The 8,037-nt window shown below is 39.8% G+C and overlaps 1 pseudogene; it reads right to left on the bottom strand.

Moving 5' to 3' along the window:
• Positions 1–1,354: 1,354 nt before the first annotated feature.
• Positions 1,355–1,472, bottom strand: LOC134931040 (5S ribosomal RNA; annotated as a pseudogene).
• Between the last annotated feature and the right edge of the window lie 6,565 nt (positions 1,473–8,037).

Genomic DNA, 8,037 nt, shown 5'->3' with positions numbered 1-8,037 from the left:
GTGGGTGGAATTTTGAAAAATTCCATCTTAGAGAGTACCTACATTACAAAAGTAAGGTACTGTCCAAATTTCAAGTCCCTAGTCCTTAAAGTTCAGAAGATTTTGTGATGAGTCAGTGGTATTTTCCTTTTATATACTGTATATAGATTCTGAAATGGCATTATATAAAGACTTTTAAGAATGTTTAATGTTTTTATGCTTGCTGAATAGCATAACATTTTAAACCACAGCAGAGATCAATGGAGTGATCCCTACTTTGTAATATTCAGAGAGATGGGTATGAAAGGAGAAGATAATTGCATTATCTTCTCTGTTAACCCTTTGCTGAATAGCGGGATTGCATTAAAAATGTGGAAACACTCCTTTCCGCATTTTTTTATGAGAAAATGAACATCCTGAATAGAGCCCATAGTGTTACTCATAGGAAGTCAATAACTCATAAAGGGGGAGATGTACTAAGCCTCAAAAAGTGATACATTTCACGGTGATAAAGTACCAGCCAATCAGCTCCTAACTGCCATGTTACAGGCTGGGCTTGAAAAATATCATCTAGGAAACAAGTGATACCGCACCAATCCAAGATATAAATAGATTAATATAGCTGTAAACCAAAATAATGACAATAATGGGGAGAATTCCCTATGGTTGTCTAGTTGGTGGTGCACCCAGAGTCAGTATAAAGTCATAAAGAACAACGGGTAAAGAAAAGAAAACTCATGTGTGGGTGCACTCTTGTGTAAAAAAGTAAATTTAATTAATTGATAAGGTTAAAATATAGATTTATTAAGTATGCTTTAAAAAGATGTTGATAGAGGCATATCACAAAAAGGAAAAAAGAAAACAATGGACATCGTATACATATCAAATTAAAAACAAAAAACACAACCACAGGTCTGTGAATAGACAGTACTGTATAAATATCAGTATAAATCACAATCACAGTGGGTCTATGAACAGAATTATAAAGGACTATGATTTCACATATTTGTTTTAATTGTACCTAATCATTCTATATAGTCATAATATACAAGACCCAATGCGAAATTGGATCAAAACTAAATTATTGACCAGAGTTTGGTCGATTCTTAGTAAACTCACGGGTATGACCTCGGATAAGAAAAGTATGTGACTCATACATGTCCCGAACCTGAAGTTATTTTTCTTATAGTTTGAGGTATCAGTGGATGGTAAGTATATTATTGTAAACACACATTAAATAAGGACCAAAGCAGAAAAATATGAAAAAAATAAAAAAATGGTTGTTTTAATTAATGCCCACACAAGAGAAAAAGACACTGAATAAGTCCAGTGGTGAATCTGCTGTCAGTGTTATGCACCGAGTATTTCGAACTTTCAACTACTAAACTTGGTCTTCCCGGTGGGTTTCCCATCCGAGTACTAACCAAGCCCAACACTGCTTAGCTTCCAAGGTCAGATGGGATTGGGCAGTACAGTGTGGTATGATAGTAGATGTTAAGTTTCCTTTTGCTCTGGGATCACTGATGAGAGTTCACCTGGGAAAAAGATATGGAGAAACTAGATTGCCAGTAAGGATGGGGAAAAAAGGAGAAAGATGGATCTGCTACCAGCGTTAAGCAATGATTATTACTGAGATCCTAAGTTCACAGTATAACCAATGGATCGCTGGTGAGAGTCCATAAAAAATTAAAGAATAGATTAGAAGAGGGCAAAGTGGATTTACTATGGGTCGTTCACATGATACCTATCATTACTGAGGGTGTAGAATTGAAAAATATAATAAAAAAAGGAGGAAGTGGGCAGAATAGGCTTCAGTATAGATTATTTCACAGATATCCCTCATTTACCTGAGGGAAGGTATTTAATAATCACAGATAACTAAGTAATAAAATAATATGCCACAGATTAGAACATCATAAGGAAATATATTGGTGCTTTATCTTGATCTTGCTATTGATGAACGAATATCTACAATATGTCCAGATAAACATATGATCTCGATTACAGAATATATTGGAAATCATGACAATGCACGTCAAATAAATTTCTGTAACACACAGTTCATCATAAAAGGTCCATGGACTAAAGGAAGATATCTATACAATGCAAAGTTTGTCTCCCTTGTTTATCCAAAATTATGGGTTGCCAGATAAGTTTACAATGTTACCGCATAACCCTAGAGTTACTGGGTCCAAGCTTACCATCAAATGGGGATGACAAAGTCAAGATTGCACCTGGCATGTAGAGGAGTCAGGTCATAGGATTACCGAGGTTTACAAGAAGTGGAAGACGCATTTCGCCCACGACTCGTGCTTGATCACTTCCTGGAGGAAGGGGGCGAAATGAGTCTTCCACTTCTTATTCAGTGTCTTTTTCTCTTGTGTGGGCATTAATCGATACAACCAATTTTTTAATTTTTTTCATAATTTTCTGCTTTGGTCCTTATTTAATGTATATTTACAATAATATACTTACCATCCACAGATACCTTAAACTATAAGAATAATAACTTCAGGTTTGGGACATGTATGACAAGTACTTTTCTTATCCAAGGTCATACCCATGAGTTTACTAAGAATCGACCAAAATCTGGTCAATAATTTTGTTTTTTATCCAATTTCGCATTTGGTCTTGTATATTATGACTATATAGAATGTATAGAAACGGGGCCTGGACTGCACACCCTAGCTTAGCTTATAGCAATGTGAAATAAGTGTTAAAAGTAAATGTAAGGTGGTGATGCCCCAAGGTGGCCCAGCCAGAGCAATATAGGGAGCCCCATGCCCCAAAAGCTCACTCCCAAACTGACTTTGTATATAATTAAAAGGATCATACCTATGTCTTTTGTGCAGTCAGAATGTGCTGGTTCCCTGTTTAAAAGCTTGAGAGGCAGTGGGTGGGGTGCTAGTCCAGAGATGAGGGCTGTCCCAATCCCTCAGGTGTGTATACACACACACATAATATAGACTATATAGAAACGGGGCCTGGACTGCACACCCTAGCTTATTATAATGGGATGTGCTACCTTGCTGGGACTAAGTACTGTAATACTACAACATAGGAACAAAGGGTGCAGGTGCACCATACACCATTAAAATTATTATAACCATAATATAATATTTGAGGTTCCTGGCATATATTGGCCAGTATATGAGCCTGCCCACCTGCTTCACGGTGACCTCATCGGACAGGTCCCTAACACTATAGGGGTTCACCTCCGGGACGCAGAGCACCCCCAGACCACCCCAGCCAAACCACCCCAGGGCATCACACAGAAAAAGGATAGGAGTAAAAGATCAGTGTTAAGCAAATGAAAGAGGCTGCTGAATGTAAAAGAAAAGAAGAGGACAGCAGTAAAGTGTCAGAGTGTTAGAATGTGAAGTTTAGCTGAGCAGTGTTATAAGTGTAAAAAATATGTGAAAAAAGCTACATAAATATAAAACAAACACAATGTGAAATAAGTGTTAAAAGTAAATGTAAGGTGGTGATGCCCCAAGGTGGCCCAGCCAGAGCAATATAGGGAGCCCCACGCCCCAAAAGCTCACTCCCAAACTGACTTTGTATATAATTAAAAGGATCATACCTATGTCTTTTGTGCAGTCAGAATGTGCTGGTTCCCTGTTTAAAAGCTTGAGAGGCAGTGGGTGGGGTGCTAGTCCAGAGATGAGGGCTGTCCCAATCCCTCAGGTGTGTATACACACGCACATAATATAGACTATATAGAAACGGGGCCTGGACTGCACACCCTAGCTTATTATAATGGGATGTGCTACCTTGCTGGGACTAAGTACTGTAATACTACAACATAGGAACAAAGGGTGCAGGTGCACCATACACCATTAAAATTATTATAACCATAATATAATATTTGAGGTTCCTGGCATATATTGGCCAGTATATGAGCCTGCCCACCTGCTTCACGGTGACCTCATCGGACAGGTCCCTAACACTATAGGGGTTCACCTCCGGGACGCAGAGCACCCCCAGACCACCCCAGCCAAACCACCCCAGGGCATCACACAGAAAAAGGATAGGAGTAAAAGATCAGTGTTAAGCAAATGAAAGAGGCTGCTGAATGTAAAAGAAAAGAAGAGGACAGCAGTAAAGTGTCAGAGTGTTAGAATGTGAAGTTTAGCTGAGCAGTGTTATAAGTGTAAAAAATATGTGAAAAAAGCTACATAAATATAAAACAAACACAATGTGAAATAAGTGTTAAAAGTAAATGTAAGGTGGTGATGCCCCAAGGTGGCCCAGCCAGAGCAATATAGGGAGCCCCACGCCCCAAAAGCTCACTCCCAAACTGACTTTGTATATAATTAAAAGGATCATACAGATGTAGCCACCTTTATCTTGACTGGCTGAGGCGTTTGTCCCGATCGAGCATACGCAGCGTAGGGAGGCGCGCCTAGTCACAGAGAGGCGTACCTAATCGCACGGAGGCAGACAGAGCGTTTGGCGTTACCTTTACGTGTAATACCTGCGATCATCCACCAGATGTCGCCTTTTACAATCACCACTGCGCATGCGTGTGGTCTCCCGTAAAATACAATACTGAAATATATAATAAGGACTACTTTACTAAGCGTCTCATTACGCTGCATACAGTAAATACTCATTACGCTGCATTATTTAATACAGTAAATACTCATTATGCTGCATTATTTAATACAGTATATACCGTACAGACGCAAATAGTACAGCATACAGTATATGATCCATCTACAGTACTTTATGAATATGTGAGCGTCCAAGTCCCGCAGACAAAACAACATAAAACCAGTAGTTTACACTGTCGCAAATGGACGTGTTAGAAGTTCACTATTGCCTCTTGAGATTAGGAATTTTGTACAGTATGTTAGCGTCCTAATCCCATAGCCATTACAGCATAATCAAAACCAATGGATTTATTCATCTGTCTGCGGCGAAGTGGTGAAGTGTTCCGCTTCCTATACTCAGAGTCCCGAGTTAGATTTCTAAAGTACGAATGCATGTTAGTTTTTTCCAGACACTTTATAATTTTTTTATTCACATAAACCAGGGCAAAGCTGCAGGAGCGGTTCTGTTAAGGTTCTATGCACCGTACAGTACACATACAATTCTGTAGCAGGACAGACTCAATTGAAATGGCTACCACTTATGACTCCTTGCTCCACGGAGGCCCTAGGCTACGGAGCAAGTAACAGTCCAGATTGTGCAGGCTATGGGGCAATGCTGAAGGAGCGTCACAATCCCCTAGCTAAAATACACAGGGGCGATAGGACTAAGCGAGGTATATGCACATAACGATACACTGCAAAGTTCCCCATGGTTTTAATTATGCCTTTTCTTTGAACACAGTATTTTCGACTGCCTCGCCCTACACCCATCCCACTTTCCCCTTCCCCCCTGGGAGCCTGCAATGTACATGCAGTAGACAGGGAGGGAGTTCCGATCAGGTTACAAGACGTGCAACAGTATACTACTGTACAGTATGTAGGAAAATCCCCCGCCCACTCTGATTTATGTGAAACCTGTGTGCACCCTTCCATTGAATGTATAACAAAGAAAAAAAAAATAATAAAGTGAATGTTACAGGAACACATTAAAAAAAGGTTGGCACTTCCTTCCCATTGGTGTTGGTTTATGCCTTAGGGGACTCGGACGCAAATACTTGTATTTGAAAAGCACGTATTTTCCACTGCCTCTCCCTACCCCCATTGCCCTTCCCCCCTGGGAGCCTGCACAGGTCATGCAGTGGACAGGGAGGGAGTTCAGGTCAGGTACAATACACAAATGCCGACAATCTACAGTACTGTGTTGTTCAGTTAGTTGCGTCGGAATACACTAGTTTATACTCATTACCGCTGTGTATTTATATATAGCGGAATGAATCACTGCTGCTGATTTACTTTGATTTATATGAAACCTGTGTGCACCCTTTCATTGAATGTATAACAAAGAAAAACAATAATAAAGTGAATGTCACGGGAACATATAAAAAAAAAAGGTTGGCACTTTGGGACTCAAAGCTGGGACTCTCAGTGTGGGATGTAAGAGCCTTCATCGCTAGGTTGGTATGGAAGAGGAGACAATTAGCTACCAGAGGGTACCAACTCCAAGTTTCTGTGACCCCCACAAGGCTCATGGCAAGCGTCGGAACCCATGGTGGGTCTGAATTAACGGGCCCATTATAGTCTATGGGAAAATGGGTCCACTTTGCGTACTGATATCTCTGGTTCTGGGTGTCCCAGAGACTCGGGACTGGTACCATTTAAAAGAGGAGACTCTTGGCTTTCAGGGCAGACCAACTACTAGTTTATGTGACACTGGAAAGGGAAACAGTAAGCAACCGTATATCGGGTCCCCTCCAGTTGTCCGCCTAGCTTGCACAGGATGCAGGGTTTCTGGCTAGCTAGGAAATACTGTACAGAAATGCTAAGCATGGTAATTTGACATCCAGGAACATAGGGAGGAGTTTATCTCTCTCCATTATACTTAGAAAAATTACACTTGCCACTGTACGTTACAAGCTGTTCGTGCTAATTAGTACAATAGTAGAACATACTGTACAGAGATACTAAGTACAGTGATTTGGCATCCACAAACTTAGGGAGGAGCTTTAATCTCTCTCCATTGTAATCTTTCTAAGCATAATGGAGAGAGATAAAAGCTCCTCCCTAAATTCCTGGATGCCAAATTGCCATCCAGTGTATCGCTGTACTCTATGTTCTACTAGTGTACTAATTAGCACGAACAGCTTGTAACATACAGTGGCAAGTTTAATATTTCTATGTATAATGGAGAGAGATAAAAGCTCCCCAGTAAGTTCCTGGATGCCACATCACTGTAATTAGTATCTCTGTACAGTATTTTCTGTTAGAGTACTAATTAGCTGTTTGTGCTAATTAGTACCCTAATAGAACATACTGTACAGAGATACTAAGGACGGTGATTTGGTATCCAGGAACTTACTGAGGAGCTTTTATCTCTCTCCATTATACATAGAAAGATTAATCTTGCCACTGTACGTTACAAGCTGTTCGTGCTAATTAGTACACTAGTAGAACATACTGTACAGAGATACTACATACAGTGATTTGGCATCCAGGAACCTTAGGGAGGAGCTTTTATCTCTCTCCATTATGCTTAGAAAGATTACAATGGAGAGAGATTAAAGCTCCTCCCTAAGTTCGTGGATGCCAAATCACTGTACTTAGTATCTCTGTACAGTATGTTCTACTAGTGTACTAATTAGCACGAACAGCTTGTAACGTACAGTGGCAAGTTTAATCTTTCTATGTATAATATAGAGAGATAAAAGCTCCTCCCTAGGTTCCTGGTTGCCAAATCACCGTCCTTAGTATCTCTGTATAGTATTTTCTATTAGGGTACTAATTAGCACGAACAGCTAATTAGTACCCTAATAGAAAATACTGTACAGAGATACTAAGTATAGTGATGTGGCATCCAGGAACTTACTGAGGAGCTATTATCTCTCTCCATTATACATAGAAAGATTAATCTTGCCACTGTAGGTTACAAGCTGTTCGTGCTATTTAGTACACTAGTAGAACATAGAGTACAGCGATACTCTGGACAGCAATTTGGCATCCAGGAATTTAGGGAGGAGCTTTTATCTCTCTCCATTATACTTAGATAGATTACAATGGAGAGATTAAAGCTCCTCCCTAAATTCGTGGATGCCAAATCACTGTACTTAGTATCTCTGTACAGTATGTTCTACTAGTGTACTAATTAGCACGAACAGCTTGTAACGTACAGTGGCAATTTTAATCTTTCTATGTATAATATAGAGAGATAAAAGCTCCTCCCTAAGTTCCTGGTTGCCAAATCACCATCCTTAGTATCTTTGCATAGTATTTTCTATTAGGGTACTAATTAGCACGAACAGCTTGTAATGTACAGTGGCAATTTTAATCTTACTATGTATAATATAGAGAGATAAAAGCTCCTCCCTAAGTTCCTGGTTGCCAAATCACCATCCTTAGTATCTCTGCATAGTATTTTCTATTAGGGTACTAATTAGCACAAACAGCTAATTGGTACCCTAATAGAACA

The sequence above is a fragment of the Pseudophryne corroboree genome, chromosome 5 (genome assembly GCF_028390025.1).
Source record: "Pseudophryne corroboree isolate aPseCor3 chromosome 5, aPseCor3.hap2, whole genome shotgun sequence".
Classification (NCBI taxonomy): domain Eukaryota; kingdom Metazoa; phylum Chordata; class Amphibia; order Anura; family Myobatrachidae; genus Pseudophryne; species Pseudophryne corroboree.
Note: the sequence above shows the minus strand (reverse complement) of the source record. Positions and strands in the feature narration are given on the sequence as shown.